Source organism: Myxine glutinosa, unplaced genomic scaffold (genome assembly GCF_964187855.1).
Source record: "Myxine glutinosa unplaced genomic scaffold, kmMyxGlut1.1 SCAFFOLD_634, whole genome shotgun sequence".
Classification (NCBI taxonomy): domain Eukaryota; kingdom Metazoa; phylum Chordata; class Myxini; order Myxiniformes; family Myxinidae; genus Myxine; species Myxine glutinosa.
In genome coordinates, this window is record NW_027616729.1 from 166,053 (window position 1) to 182,826 (window position 16,774).

The following is a 16,774-nucleotide window of genomic DNA, read 5'->3' on the forward strand; positions in this document are numbered from 1 at the left end:
ACACCCAGTTCTCTCAGGTCGGTTAGTTTTGGAAGAATCGAGGCAACGCCCCCCCCCCCCCCCCTCCCTCATAGACCCGAAAACCACGGCCGTAACTATACAGTGCATTCAGAAAGTATTCAGACCGCTTCACTTTTTCACATTTTGTTATGTTGCAGCCTTATGCTGAAATCGTTTAAATTCATTTTTCCCCTCATCAATCTACACTCAATACCCCACAATGACAAAGAGAAAACAGGAATTTAGAAAGTTTTGCAAATTTATTAAAAAGAAAAAACTGAAATATCACATTGACATAAGTATTCATACCCTTTGCTATGACACTTGAATTTAGCTCAGGTGCCTCCCATTTCTCTTGATCATCTTTGAGATGTTTCTACACCTTGATTGGAGTCCGCCTGTGGTAAATTCAATTGATTGGACATGATTTGGAAAGGCACACACCTGTCTATATAAGGTCTCACAGCTGACAATGCATATCAGAGCAAAAACCAAGCCATGAGGTCGAAGGAACTGCCTGCAGAGCTCAGAGACAGGATTGTGTCGGGCACAGATCTTGGGAAGCCTACAAAAAAATCTCTGCTGCATTGAAGGTTCCCAAGAGCACAGTGGCCTCCATAATTCTTAAATGGAAGAAGTATGGAACAACCAGGACTCTTCCTAGAGCTGACCGCCCGTCCAAACTGAGCAATCGGGCGTGAAGGGCCTTGGTAAGAGAGGTGACCAAGACCCCAATGGTCACTCTGGCTGAGCTCCAGAGATCCTGTGTGGAGATGGGAGAAACTTCCAGAAAGACAACCATCACTGCAACACTGCACCGATCTGGGCTTTCTGGCAGAGCGACCAGACGGAAGCCAAAGAGTTCAATCTTGGTTTCATCAGACCACAGAATCTTGTTTCTCAGTCTGAGAGTCCTGTAGGTGCTTTTTGCAAACTCCAAGTGGACTTTCATGTCTTTCACTGAGGAGAGACTTCCATCTGAGTAAGCCATCAATTCCTTCAGGCCTGAATCTGCCATAAGGTGTCCTATCGCACCTAGAAAACTCATTTCTGTGTGAAATCCTCCCATTCTGAGTACGATGTCCTTGATCTCATTATCTTTGGACACACTCTCTTGTATTATCATAGCTTTCCACCAGAGTGGCTGATCAAATGTTAGAATAGGTGTGACATTTTTGACAATTTGTATTTATGCAAATTAGGTGCGAACAAATGACCCAATGTTATAAATACTGTTATAAACATGTTCCTTGACCCTGAAAACATGGGTATAGACACCAGAATTAAGTCTCCACGAGTCTCAGATCCCGAGATATAGGCAAAAGTAGTTTGAGTGGTGGCCATTTTGAATTTCTGCAAATTAAGCACTGTTCCACAACTTCGATTTTCCTATACTTTTAATATGTTGTTTTGTGAGCTATTCCAAATTAAATGCAGGTAAAATGGATTCTGTTGCACTTTGTTTTGGGTTGACCCCTTTTTTCATATTTTGATTGGACTACACACACACATAGTGTGTTCAGAAAGTATTCACACCCTTTGGACTTTTTCACATTTAGGTGTGCTACAGTCTGACTTAACATGGATTAAATTGAGATTTTTTTTGTATGATCTACACAAAATACCCATAAAGTCAAAGTGGATTTTTTTTTTTAGAAATGTTTACAAAATAATTAAAAATGAAATGCAGAAATAACTAATTTACATAAGTATTCAACCCCCTGAGTCAATACTTTGTAGAAGCACCTTTGGCAGCGATTACAGCTTCGAGTCTTCTTGGCTCTGTCTGTATCAGCTTTGCACATCTGGATTTGGGGAGTTTCTCCCATTCTTCCTTGCAGATTTGCCCTCATAAAGATGGTGTGGTGTGAATAGTTGTATAGGGGTGTGAATATATAGTCAAGGGGTGAGAATACTTTCTAAAGGTATTGACAGAACTAGAGTCCCTTGGTTGAGATCGGAGAACCTGCCTGAAGACGATAGTCTCTGCAGCCCTTCACAAATCTTGGCTTTATGGGAGAGTCGCCAGGCTGAAGCCACTCCTGAGAAAAAGGCACACGACAGCCCGCCTTGAGTTTGCAATAAGGCATGTGACAGACTCAGAGCATGAGGCAAAAGATTCTGTGGTTTGATGAGGCAAATATTTAACTCCTTGGCCTGAATACAAAGTTCTATGTCGGGCGGAAACCAGGCACTCCTCGTCATCCATCTAACGCTATCCCTACCGTGAAGCATGGTGGTGGCGGCATCATGCTATGGGATGCTTTTCAGCGGCAGGGACTGGGAGACTGGTAAGAATAGAGGAAACGATTAATGGAACCAAATACAGTCAAAAATTTGAGGAGAACCTGCTTCAGAGTGCAAATGACCTTGGACTGCGGCAAAGATTTACGTTCCAACAGGACGACTCCAAGCATATAGCCAAAGCAAAACTGGCATGTCTTTAGTACAAGAACGTGAAAGTCCTTGAGTGGCCCAGCCAAAGCCCAGAGTTGAATCCTTTTGAGAATCTGTGGAAAGCCTTGAAGATTGCTGTTCACTGATGTTCCCCCATCCCATTGTCAGAACTTGAGCAAATATGCAAGGAAAAATGGGAGAAACTCCCCAAATCCAGATGTGCAAAGCTGATCCAGACATACCCAAGAAGGCTCAAAGTAGTAATCGCTGCCATTGGCACTTCTATGGATTATTGACTCGGTGGTTTTAATACTTATGTAAATTATATACTTCTGTATTTCATTTTTATTTATTTTGTAAATTTTGCATTTTTTTTTATTTTGAGTTCATTTGATTATTCCAAAAAAAAAAATTCCACTTTGACATTATGGTGTATTATGTGTATATCGGTGACAAAAAATCTAAATTTAATCCATGTTGTCAGACTGTAACACACCTAACAGACATATTCGTCATTTGCAAAATGATACGACTGTATTATGAAACCTAAAGATCCATAGGATGTTTTGAGTACAAGAACTGCTCGTGAATTGCTCACAGGTATCCCTATCCACCTGCTATCCTGTGCACTTCCCATACATGCTCTCAATTCAATGCTTGGCAAACATTCACATCATAAGGCTCAGATTGCATTGCCGTTGGCCGCATGATGTCTGTCCAGATCGAGGCGATCGATAAAAAGCAGACGTTGAGCTTTATCGTGAGCAATGTTGAATTAAAACCTACAACATCAAGAAGGTAAGCCATACTCTCATTTTCAGACATGCGAGCACACAGTGTAGCTATCTGAAGTTTCGATCTCAAATTACCCTTCATCTTAAACACCATATATAATGTTGCACCCAATATTGATATGTCTTCAGCTGGGTAGGGAAACAAATAGATATAAAATTGCAAGCTCAAAATTTTTTCTTCAATAATAGGAAAACCTCAGCAACCTTCCTAATGGCATTACTCGTGTTAATTGATCCACTTTATTATTATTATTTTTTTTTCGGAATTACACTGAATATCAAAAAACAAGACCGAAAGTCGAACAGTGGCATAGCCGGGCTTGTTTGATACTTTAATTGAAGAGGATAGTATGACCTGGGTGGAGGGAGATACCAAGTTAACAAATAATGTAAGTATTAAATTATTTTTAAGTACTCTAAGTCTCTAATCTGTCTGTCACCATGGAAGTGAAGAGATTGCATTGAGACTGGTTTATTCTATATGTTTCGAGTTCCCCGATGAACCAACCAAACTGCAAAGGGATTGCAGTGTTACGATTATATTGACTATATTATTATTAACGTTATTATTACGAAAATGATACTAGTGTATTATGAAACCTGGGCTAATTTGTCCGAAGCGGCCTGAAGGCGAGGCATGAAGGCATGAAGCCTAAGGCCTATACATACTGTCATTGGAAGACCCGTAACGCCTATATATGCTTTTGATATTTGATGGTCATTTTAACAATCGGTTTGTTTCTTTTCACACTGAATGAAAAACGTAAAGGTAGAGCATGGCGATTGTGATATATTGTCGCGTGACTCCCCCTTGGTTAATACCAGGGAAATCACGGATAGCCAAAGCCAGCTTCCTAAACTCCCCCCTCACTCCTCCCCTTCAAAACTCCCCCCCAACCCCTCCCATTCAAATCTCCCCCCATACCATTCCTCTCCAATTCTCCCTCCTCCCCCCTCCTCCTCAAAGCTGCCTCCTCCCCACTTCGTCTCCCTTCTATCTCATACCTCCACCCCCCCCCCCAACCTTCTACTTTCCTCTGCCCCCCCTCAAACAACCCCTCACTGTGCCTCATCCCTTCACCATCAAACCTTTCATCCTCCTCATCCTTCCCTTTCTTGGAACTCTTCTGTAATCTCTGACACACTATCAACTGCTCTTCCTACCTCCCCCTCTCATCCTTCATCTTACCCTACTCCTCCCCTCCCCTGTCCTGTACCCGATGCTCCCCCTCTCTCTTCATTAACGGTATGGACCTCAAACATCCGGGACCTTCGCTCAAACCTGACTGATCTCTCCATACAGGTTGCTTCTGACAATCCAGACTTGATCTGCTTAACAGAGACTTTCCTCCTTCAAGATGTCTCTGATTCCTTAATATCTCTTCCTGGTTACTCCCTCCTCCGGTATGATAGACCTGAGCCTCGTCCTGGTGGTGGGGTGGCTATCTTTATCAAAAACTCTTCCTCACTCTCCTTGCACTGCCCTCTCTCCTCCTCACCCCCAGGAGTACCTCTGGCTACGGCTTCCTCTCCGCTCCCACCTTTTGTTCATATGTGTTCTGTACCGTCCTCCAAACAGTGATGAGTGATGACTCCATCTACATTTCACTGTCTGACAACATGGACCAACTTCTATCCACTCATCCCAACTCTCTCTTCCTCATATGTGGTGACTTCAACTGTCATCATGCAGGCTGATTGGGTGTAGGTTCCTCTCTCACCAGTCATGCCACCTCAGCAAAGGACTTCTGTGACTCACTGGGATTGACACAATCTGTCAATTTCCCGACCCGGATCTCAGACAATGGAGTATCTTCTCTTCTCGACTTGGTTATGACAAACTTCCCTGCTAATGTCTGCTGCTCTTCTTCTGCTCCAATCGGTTCTTCTGATCATGTGCTTGTCAAAGTGGACATCTCTCTGGCCATTCTCAGAGAGCATCCTCAGCATCGACGAGTCTGGAATTTCACTCAGGCCGACTGGGACGGTCTTCAAGCAGCCATCAATCGTCTGGATTGGTCTCCCATCTCCACTGCCTCTGACATCAATTCTTCCTGGGAATTCTTCCAAAGCAAACTGCTCTCTCTCATGCACAGATTTATCCCATCTCGTCTTCAGTTGTCTTACCCTTCCTCCCGTCCATGGTACACTGAATCTTGTGGTGAGGCAGTTGCCCTGAAACAACTTGCCTTTGCCTCTTGGAAGGCTAATCCAACTGAAGGCAATCTCAGTTCCTTCCACCAAGCTCGGAACAAGTGTGTGTCTACCCTCAGGAGTGCCAGGAGGCACTATCTCTCCACACTCAAGAATGAACTCTCAAACCTGTCTCCTTCCTCCAAATCCTGGTGGCGTCTGGTCAAATCCGTTTCTGGTGTTTGTTCCCCCTCCATCCCCTCCCTTACCTCAAATGGCCACACAGTTGACATCGCACGTGACAAAGCCGAATGCCTCAACTCTGTGTTTGCCTCAAAATCCTTAGTCCCAAACCCATCTCTCTCTGTTCCCACCTTTCCCAGTCGAACCCAACTGCTCCTGGACTCTGTGTCCTTCTCTCCTGACAAGGTGGAGGAGTTTTTGTCTCACCTCGACTCTGATTCTGCAACTGGACCAGACGGCATCAGCCCACGGGTCCTAAAATCCTGCTCTGCCGCTCTATATCTCACCCTCTCTCTGTTCTTTTCACCCTCTCTTTTGCTCAAGGTCATCTGGCAGCATCCTGGAAATCAGCAAACATTACCGCTTTACACAAAAAAGGTGCAAAAACAGATCCTTGCAACTACAGACCAATCAGCCTGCTCCCAATTATCAGCAAAGTCATGGAATCCATCATTGCTTCGGATATGAAATCTTTCCTCTTCTCCAATGGCTTGATCTCTGATCATCAATTTGGTTTCAGACCAGGTCACTCTACTCTGGACATGCTGCTTCTGCTGTCTCAACAATGGATGGAGGTCCTCAATGCCAAACAGGAAATCAGAGCTGTCTCCCTTGACATATCACGTGCCTTCGATACGGTCTGGCACCCAGCTCTGCTCACCAAACACTCCTCCTATGGTATCCATGGAAATCTCCATGCATGGCTTGCGGACTTCCTCTCTGGTCGTAGTCAACGTGTGGCCCTGAATGGATTTCTCTCATCTCCCCTTCCTGTTCAGGCTGGAGTTCCCCAAGGCAGTGTTCTGGGCCCTGTGCTTTTTCTGGTCTTTATCAATGATCTCTCTGACTCTCTGGAAAATCCTCTCTATCTCTTTGCTGATGACTCCACTCTCTGCCACTCCATTCCTCTTCCCTCAGATAGGCAGTCTGCAGCCTCCTCACTCTCTGAAGACCTGGAGAAAATCATAGACTGGTCAAACAAGTGGAACATGTCTTTCAATTCTGACAAATCTCACACTCTTACTATGTCTCTCCGAAAAGATCGACTGGACAACCCTCTCATCTACTTTCTCAACAATCCTCTCCAAGAAGTTCTGTCGCTCAAGCTTTTGGGTCTCACTATCTGCCATGATCTTTCTTGGGAAAACCACATTTCCAAGCTGGCCTCCAAAGCCAGTCGCCGACTGGGCATCCTCCGTCGTGCGAAATCCTTCCTCAGCACACCTGAGCTCCTCACCACATACAAGGCTTTCATCCGCAGCTCAATGGAATACTGTTCTCCCCTATGGGCCGGTGCTCCTGCCTCACACCTAGCTCGGCTTCACGCTGTTGAAACCAAAGCTTTCAGAATTATTGGAATCTCCCGCGATGAAGCTATCTCTGAGGGCCTTTCACTCACTCACCGCAGGCAGGTAGGTGGTCTTTCTGTCTTCTACCGACTCCTCTCCCGCCTTGCACCCCCAGCTCTCTCTGTGCTCTGTCCCCCAAATATTCCTACAGGTCGCACAAGATCTGCCAGCAACCCTCTGATGGTTAAACTGCCGAAATCTCGGCTCTCTGCTCACCTTCACTCTTTCATTCCTCTTTTCTCCCGCCTCTGGAACAAACTCCCTCACTCCCTTCAATCCCACTCCTCCCTCCAGGTCTTTAAAACAGCTGTTCACCACCATCTCTTATCTTCCCCCATCCAAAACCTTGATCTTTTCTACCCCCGCTAATTCACCCCAGATCCACCTTGTTTGAAATTCCAACTTCTTTCCTGGAAGTCCTGGCAGTGTCCATGTGTTTTATGCCTCTCCCACCCCCCCCCCCCCCCTTCCCATGCCCCACCCCAAAGCCCTCTCCCTCTCACAGATCTCTCGATGTCTCTCGGTCCCTGCTCTCAAATGTTGTGTTTGTGTCCTTCCCCCTCTCTCCCCATCTTGTCTACCGCTCCCGATGTTATATGTTTTATGTGTCGGTTCGTCTTTCTGTGTGATTAATGTTCGCTCTTTCACGAGCCTCGATCTTGTATACAAAAAAAAAAAAAAAAACTCCAAAGGCATTCAGTTCAAATCGCGGATTTTATATCTACACGTGAGGGAGAAAGAAGAAGAAGAAGCTGGAAGCTTTTACCTGACGCGATCTCGCCGGGCAGTCTTCAAAGCCTGTAGGAAATAAACTCACACAAAAACAGATTTAGAATATACAGAGAAAATAATGTAAGGCTTTATTTACAATGGAATGCCGGGAATACAAAGGAAATGCGATAAACTAAACTCCTAAATTGGGATCCCTCACACCAGACTTATAGTTATAACACACACGAGGGGAGAATTTAAATGAAAATAAAAGCATCGTGTGTGTGTGTGTGTGTGTGTGTGTGTGTGTGTGTGTGTGTGTGTGTGTGTGTGTGTGTGTGTGTGTGTGTGTGTGTGTGGGCTTAGCTCAACCACTCGGGGTCTCGTCAGGGTTCGTCGGCTTGTCCGGTGCGTTGGCGGGAACCGTCCAGTCATTGGTGGGAAGTAGGTCTCAGTCCGCCTCATTCGCGTGCTGCCAGGCCTCCCCGGACGTCCCGCTCGCCTCTGCCTCATCACGCTCCAGTGGCAAGCCGCCCTTGCACACGCGTTGCTCGCATGGAGAACCCAGCTCTTCGTCCGTGCTCTTCCTCCTCACGTCCAAACAAACAGGGGAACGAGGAGACGATGCCGGCACACAACCGCTTGCTCCGAAGTTCAGAACGTCAAGCAGGCACAAGAGTGAGAAGTCCGAAGCAAGAGAGGGTCCAACGCAAGAGATAGCGGGGAGAGAGGAAAATGTCGGTATCTCTTCACCTTTTTATAATCTCCCCTTGGCCAATCAGCTGGATCCTTCTTGCCTCTGGGTTTCAGCTGCGTGCCGATTGGCCCTCCCTACCATTGGTGTCATCTCCCCATCAAACCCCTCGACCAATCCATCGCGAGGTGGGCATGGCCTCAGCCGACCTGAACAATGTTTATTGCCATGTTGGCGCAATGCGTGGGCGCTTCCTGCCTGCACTTCCGGTGAGTTTTATTGTGGGGGGGAATTTAATTATTATGTGTGGTGCTATTGGGCCTGCCTAGTGTCTATGTGCGTTGCCATAAGGGACAATGGATAAATCACAAGGTCACACGAACAGGGGAATTAGCATAATCCCTACGATAATTAGCACAAGGCCATCCTCGTGTGACCACAAATATACAAGCTTAATCTGACATCTGGGCTAAACAGGTCCATGACTTATGTACATCAAAATGGTTCTTTCTACCCTGGATCATCGGAGCAGCTACCTATACAGATCTACCTGAATCAATATATTACTACCCCAAAATTCATAACAATATGTTCGGACTGAATGGCATATAAATCAAAATGGCGGTGTGTGGATTCAGCCGTCGTATGCCGTAATGACATCACAGACATAATCACATCACGTCACCCCCGTCATGTGACCAGATCCTCAGCCCTGATTGGTGTACATTTGTGAGGGGCATACACACATACGGACAGACAAACACTGTTTTAGACTGCTTTGCTCTACGGGCTACGCTGTAGAAACACCATTCTCTCCTTTTCTCCAGCAGTTGATCTTTGTTATTTTGTCACCTGGGGATGCATACGTTTGCAGTAACTTGACAAGCATCTTAGAATGTCACAGCTACGTTCACATTCAAATGGGGACCACATTAAACATTATGCCCCTGAGTCGTGAACAATGCCATTCCGTCCATTACTCTGAGTTTCATAGAATAACCCACCAGAAGCTTCTACACTTTGCGATACACCATCTCAACCTTGCAAAACATATTCGTCAAATTATGCACAGCACGCCGACGAAGGATATTGATCCATAGGTGTTTGCACCAGCACCCAAAAGTTGGTCTCCAAGCCCAATTACCCGACACCAATTGGCGGGATGCAGGATAAGGTGTGCATGGGTGAGAGGGAGCATCGAGGTTTTTGTCTCAGGTTCCTAGCTGCTAGTAATTGTGCATATTATTAACGTCGATGGATATAAATTTGATCTCAACAGGGATATATAGGTATTAGATGCAACACTGAATTACAAGCAGTGGCCTACTGCTTTATTGGTTGGAGCATCAGGACAGGTGAACATCTCAGACAGGCTAATTTATGGAGTATAATTATGCGGATTGCTCTTTCAGTGTTTGACTATCATCAGACTAGAGTACAGTTCAAGGCCTGCAATACACTGTTAGCCAACAATGTGACCAGGTGACCATATAATATTTGTTGTTTCTTATACCATAAGAGTAACAGAGCATGTCCAAAGCACAGGGAGTTCATAGATGCACAGTATCACATGTCAGGAAATGCATGAAGATAACCATCATGACAATACAATGAATATATGAGACTTCAATTTTTAACAGCAACATAGAATCTCTTGAGAAATATCAGGTTTTTTTTAACATCCAGGATGGACTGATTATGGCAAATCCCTATAAGCCTTCATCTTGTCATTCTCTTTGTCTTCTTCCTTTTGTGTATGCAGCACCTCGTCCCTGGTGTTGGCATTTCTGAGGGCATCTCTACGTTACTGATCATGTTTCTCATATATTAGTGTAGGAACCTAGACCCGGCACTTATTGGCCTGTTATCTTTTTAATGGTACAATGGAAATGGGATGCTAGGTTAGAATGTCCACAATCAAATGTTCTCAAATAGGACATCTGGCTCAATTTCCCCTCTTCGCAATGGCGTACTAATTGATGCAACATCCTGTCTGCATAATGCCAGCATGACGATGTATACTGACGTTGGAAATCGAAACCAGACTAAAGTTTTGGTGATAAACTATTTTGTTTATAAGAAGAGTTTTCCCACCTTTTTTTCCTTTCGCTCATGTTCCACCACCAGGTTTGGCTTCCTTTGGGTGAACCTTGGGGGTAACATTTTCATTGGAAAAAAATTTTTTGGGTGTTTTCTGGTATCTCGTTCATCAAACATTTTGAACACCTGTAGTATCCCTGAACTATTCAGTCATATCAGGTATTATCTGGAAGAGCCTTTGTGAAACCTTGACTAGTGGATTGAAGTCAAGAGCGATTAATGGACTTTCATGTAATCCCAGACTAGTTCAAGGAACTAAGGAACAAGCGGCTTTATCACCTAGATACAGGGAAACAAGCCGAAGAAAACGCATAGGACATCTGCCTCTACAGATATTCTCTAGAGAGAATCCTACAATTCCTGTGATCATAAAGGAATTCTGATGATTGACAACTTGCATGTGAAGAACACGATTACTGTACAATATCACAATATGAAAGCCAGATTTTAGAGTCAATCAAACAAATTGAACGGGGTGTTAACTGAAGACATTTTGATTTTCAAGTTACTCTTGTTACCTGTCATTACAAGTTTGTTACCTGTCACTATTGATTAAAAATATATATTTGTACAACGCTCCTTTCCCATGCAAAGGCGCTAGCGCTGCATGGCTGCAATAGGCTGCAATCGGCGCTGCAATAGGCTGCAATAGGCTGCAATAAGTTGCTGCTGCAATAGGCTGCATAGGCTGCAATAGGCTCCAATAGGCTGCAATCGGCGCTGCAATAGGCTGCAATCGGCGCTGCAATAGGCTGCAATAAGTTGCTGCTGCAATAGGCTGCATAGGCTGCAATAGGTTGCTGCTGCAATATGCGGCAATAGGCTGCAATAGGTTGCTGCTGCAATAGGTTGCTGCTGCAATAGGCTGCAATCGGCGCTGCAATAGGCTGCAATAGGTTGCTGCTGCAATAGGCTGCAATAGGCGCTGCATGGCGTCATCGCCTGGCACTGAAGGGCCCAGCGATGACGCGCACTGAAAGGGAGTACTGAGTTTTCACTCCGGTTTCTTGTACTTGCAAAATCGAAGATTTTTCAAGTATATTGGTCGGTTGCGTTTGTTATTCTGTCTGTCTCTCTGTCTGTTTGTTACTTGCAAAATCGAAGATTTTTCAAGTATATTGGTCGGTTCCGTTTGCGGTTCTGTCTGTTTGTTACTTGCAAAATCGAAGATTTTTCAAGTATATTGGTCGGTTGCGTTTATGGTTGTGTCTGTTTGTCTGTTTGCTTGTCTGTTTGTCTGTTTGCTTGTCTGTTTGTCACCGGCCTACGGGTCACAATTCTAAACCGATCGTCACAAAACTTCACCAAGTTGTATAGGTCGTCCCAATTGAGAAGCCTATTGTTTTTGGGGTCAAAAGGTCAAACGGTCAACATAGGCCAAAGGTCACCAACTTTGCCAAATTTCTAAAACCTCAATTTTCATCCGATTGACTTGAAATTTGAAGAGGACTTGCAGATCTGGTCACTCAATTCAACCACCAAGTATTTTTGAGGTCAACAGAGGCCACATTTCTAAAATCCTCAATTTTCATCCAATTGACTTGAAATTTGAAGAGGACTTGCATTACTGGTCACTGAATTCATCCACCAAGTATATTTGAGGTTAAAATAGGCCAAAAGGTCAACATAGGCCAAAGGTCACCAACTTTGCCAAAATTCTAAAATCTTCAATTTCAATCCGATTGAATTGAAATTTGAAGAGGACTCGCATATCTGGTCACTGAATTCAACCACCAAGTATATTTGAGGTCAACATCGGCCACATTTCTAAAATCCTCAATTTTCATCGAATTGACTTGAAAATTGAACAGCATTTGCACATTGAGTCACTAAATAGGGAAACTAACTATTTTTGAGGTCAAAAGGTCAAAGGTCAACTCAAGGTCAACCTTCCAAAATCATCATTTTTCATCTGAAAAATCGTCACTTTTCTTCCTATTGACCCAAGCTTTGATCAAGATTGTCAATTTTAATCTTGATGAAATGGACAATTTGCTGTATCAATGGAATTTTTTTCTTGGGGGGGGGGGGGGGCGGATTTTGCAAGTATCGTGCTCCGCATGACATCTTCTTGTTTGTTTGTCCGAGCGATATCTCAGCCATCCTTTGAACCAGGAAGCTGAAATTTCAGCACAATAGTGAGCAAGTGCTTTAGCAAAAACAATATTTTTGGTTTTTTGATTAATCAATTAATTGATTAGTTACACAATTATTATCGCTGAATTAAGTACTTATTAATTTCCTTTTTCTTCTGGGCAATATCTCCGTCACCTTTTGAGCTAGGAAGCTGATATTTGGACATGACAATGACCAAGTGATTTGGCTTTAAAGGCTATTTTTGATTTATTGATTCGTCAATTAATCGATTATTTATTTAATTATTCAATTAATCACTTAATTCATTAATTTTTTTAAAGTTACACATTCGTATGAAACGGTGGTGGTTTAGGTATTATATTAGCCAATTAATTAATTATTGAATTATGTCATGATTATTATTAATTTATTTTCATTATTCATCATTTATTTATTTTCTTTCTCATCAGGGCAATATATTAGGCACCTTTTGAGCTAGGATGCTAATATTTGGACACGATAGTGACCAAATGATATGGCTATAAAGGATATTTTTGATTTATTGATTTTTTTTTCTTTTTTTTTTTTTTTTTATACAAGATCGAGGCTCGTGAAAGAGCGAACATTAATCACACAGAAAGACAAACCGACACATAAAACATATAACATCGGGAGCGGTAGACAAGATGGGGAGAGAGGGGGAAGGACACAAACACAACATTTGAGAGCAGGGACCGAGAGACATGGAGACATCGAGAGATCTGAGAGAGGGCGAGGGCTTTGGGGGGGGGGGGGGCATGGGAAGGGGGCGGTGGGAGAGGTATAAAACATATGGACACTGCCAGGACTTCCAGGAAAGAAGTTGGAATTTCAAACAAGGTGGATCTGGGGTGAATTAGCGGGGGTAGAAAAGATCAAGGTTTTGGATGGGGGAAGATAAGAGATGGTGGTGAACAGCTGTTTTAAAGACCTGGAGGGAGGAGTGGGATTGAAGGGAGTGAGGGAGTTTGTTCCAGAGGCGGGAGAAAAGAGGAATGAAAGAGTGAAGGTGAGCAGAGAGCCGAGATTTCGGCAGTTTAACCATCAGAGGGTTGCTGGCAGATCTTGTGCGACCTGTAGGAATATTTGGGGGACAGAGCACAGAGAGAGCTGGGGGTGCAAGGCCGGAGAGGAGTCGGTAGAAGACAGAAAGACCACCTACCTGCCTGCGGTGAGTGAGTGAAAGGCCCTCAGAGATAGCTTCATCGCGGGAGATTCCAATAATTCTGAAAGCTTTGGTTTCAACAGCGTGAAGCCGAGCTAGGTGTGAGGCAGGAGCACCGGCCCATAGGGGAGAACAGTATTCCATTGAGCTGCGGATGAAAGCCTTGTATGTGGTGAGGAGCTCAGGTGTGCCGAGGAAGGACTTCGCACGACGGAGGATGCCCAGTCGGCGACTGGCTTTGGAGGCCAGCTTGGAAATGTGGTTTTCCCAAGAAAGATCCTGGCAGATAGTGAGACCCAAAATCTTGAGCGACAGAACTTCTTGGAGAGGATTGTTGAGAAAGTAGATGGGAGGGTTGTCCAGTCGATCTTTTCGGAGAGACATAGTAAGAGTGTGAGATTTGTCAGGATTGAAAGACATGTTCCACTTGTTTGACCAGTCTGTGATTTTGTCCAGGTCTTCAGAGAGTGAGGAGGCAGCAGACTGCCGATCTGAGGGAAGAGGAATGGAGCGGCAGAGAGTGGAGTCATCAGCAAAGAGATAGAGAGGATTTTCGAGAGAGTCAGAGAGATCATTGATGAAGACCAGAAAAAGCATGGGGCCCAGAACACTGCCTTGGGGAACTCCAGCCTGAACAGGAAGAGGAGATGAGAGAAACCCATTCAGGGCCACACGTTGACGACGACTAGAGAGGAAGTCCGCCAGCCATGCGTGGAGATTTCCATGGATACCAAAGGAGGAGAGTTTGGTGAGCAGAGCAGGGTGCCAGACCGTGTCGAAGGCACGTGATATGTCGAGGGAGACAGCTCTAATTTCCTGTTTGGCATTGAGGACCTCCATCCATTGTTGAGACAGCAGAAGCAGCATGTCCAGAGTAGAGTGACCTGGTCTGAAACCAAATTGATGATCAGAGATCAAGCCATTGGAGAAGAGGAAAGATTTCATATCCGAAGCAATGATGGATTCCATGACTTTGCTGATAATTGGGAGAAGGCTGATTGGTCTGTAGTTGCTAGGATCTGTTTTTGCACCTTTTTTGTGCAAAGCGGTGATGTTGGCTGATTTCCAAGCAGATGGCAGTTGACCTTGAGCAAAAGAGAGGGTGAAGAGAACAGAGAGAGGGTGAGATAGAGCAGCAGAGCAGGATTTTAGGACCCGTGGGCTGATGCCGTCGGGTCCAGTTGCAGAATCAGAGTCGAGGGTTGACAGAAACTTTTCCACCTTGTCAGGAGGAAAGGACACGGAGTCCAGGAGCAGCAGGGTACGACTGGGTATGGTGGGTACAGAGAGGGATGGGTTTGGGACACAAGATTTAGAGGCAAACACAGAGTTGAGGCATTCAGCTTTTTCACGTGCGGAGTCAGCTGTGTAGCCGTTTGAGGTAAGGGAGGGGATGGAGGGGGAACAAACACCAGAAACGGATTTGACCAGACGCCACCAGGATTTGGAAGAGGGAGACAGATAAGAGAGTTCGGTCTTGAGAACGGAGAGATATTGTTTCCTGGCTCTCCTGAGGGTGGACACACACTTGTTTCGGGCTTTGTGAAAGGAAATGAGATTTCCTTCCGTTGGATTTGCTTTCCAGGAGACGAAGGCAAGTTGTTTCTGGGCAACAGCCTCACCACAAGATTCCGTGTACCATGGACGGGAGGAAGGGTATGACAACTGAAGACGAGATGGGATAAATCTGTGCATGAGAGAGAGCAATTTACTTTGGAAGAATTCCCAGGATGAGTTGATGTCAGAGGTGGTAGAGATGGGAGACCAGTCCAGATGATTGATGGCTGCTTGAAGACCGTGCCAGTTGGCCTGAGTGAAATGCCAGACTCGTCGACGCTGAGCAGGCTCCCTGAGGATGGTCAGAGAGATGTCCACTTTAACAAGGACATGATCAGATGATCCGATCAGAGCAGAAGAAGAGCAGCAGACATTTTCAGGGAAGTTAGTCATAACCAAGTCCAGAAGAGAAGATGTTCCGTTGACTGAGATCCGGGTCGGGAAATTGACAGATTGTGTCAGTCCCAGTGAGTCGCAGAAGTCCTTTGCTGAAGAGCCATGGCTGGTGAGAGAGGTACCCACACCCAGCCAACTGGCATGGTGACAATTGAAATCACCACAATTAATCGATTAATCAATTAATCGATGAATTATTTATTGATTAATCAATTAATTATTTAATTTTTCAGATTAATGACACTTAATTATTTTTCGAAAACTTATAGCTTCGCATGAAGCACTGGTAGTTTAGGTATGCTATAGCCAAGAAAATATTTTATGACAATTATTTATTGATTTTAATTATGCAATTACTCAATCAATTATTGTACACCTCTCCTACCCAATTTAGTCTCTATGAGCTGCATGGCGGTATTGCCGGGCACCTGAGGCACCCCGGCAATGCCGCGCTGGAGGAAGTTTGTTTATTTGGCATGGGGGTGGTGTACAGGGTGTTTCAAAAAGAGTGATACAACTTTAAACGTTTATTTACAAACAAACAGAAACCTCAGTAATGTGAACCAAACATTTCTTGAAAGCTTATGACATGGTATTTTCTATCACTGAATGCTATTGCAGTAAGTCACTGCTCGAGTTAGTGAGAGCCCAAGGTCTGAAATTGGCATTTACGCAACATCCTTGCAATTGACGTTATCGATGTGTGCCCCTCCAGCCTCCACGGTTCAGACAGGCATTGATCCTGACTCCAAATTTATGTGCAACTTTCCTGTAGGTCTCATGTGGCACTGCCTGGAGGTAGTCTGACACCTCCTGCTTCAGATCATCCAGTTTGACAAGGCGGTTGGCGTAGACAGAGCGGTACCCAGGGCAACGAGGCAGTTTCTGAATAGCTGCTGCAGGAAAGTGATGGTGTCAACAGCTGTATACGGGGGTGCACCACCCTGCATAAACCAGGTCATGCTGAGCTGGTTTGAGGTGACCTTTTGGGCTATATCATAATGGAACTTCTGGGGCAAGGCCAGGTAGTGCTCACCGTTGATCGTCACCATCCTGCTGTTGTCATTATCAAATCAGTAAGGCCCTAGCATTCCCCACCTGGCATTGAAGGTGCAGAAGC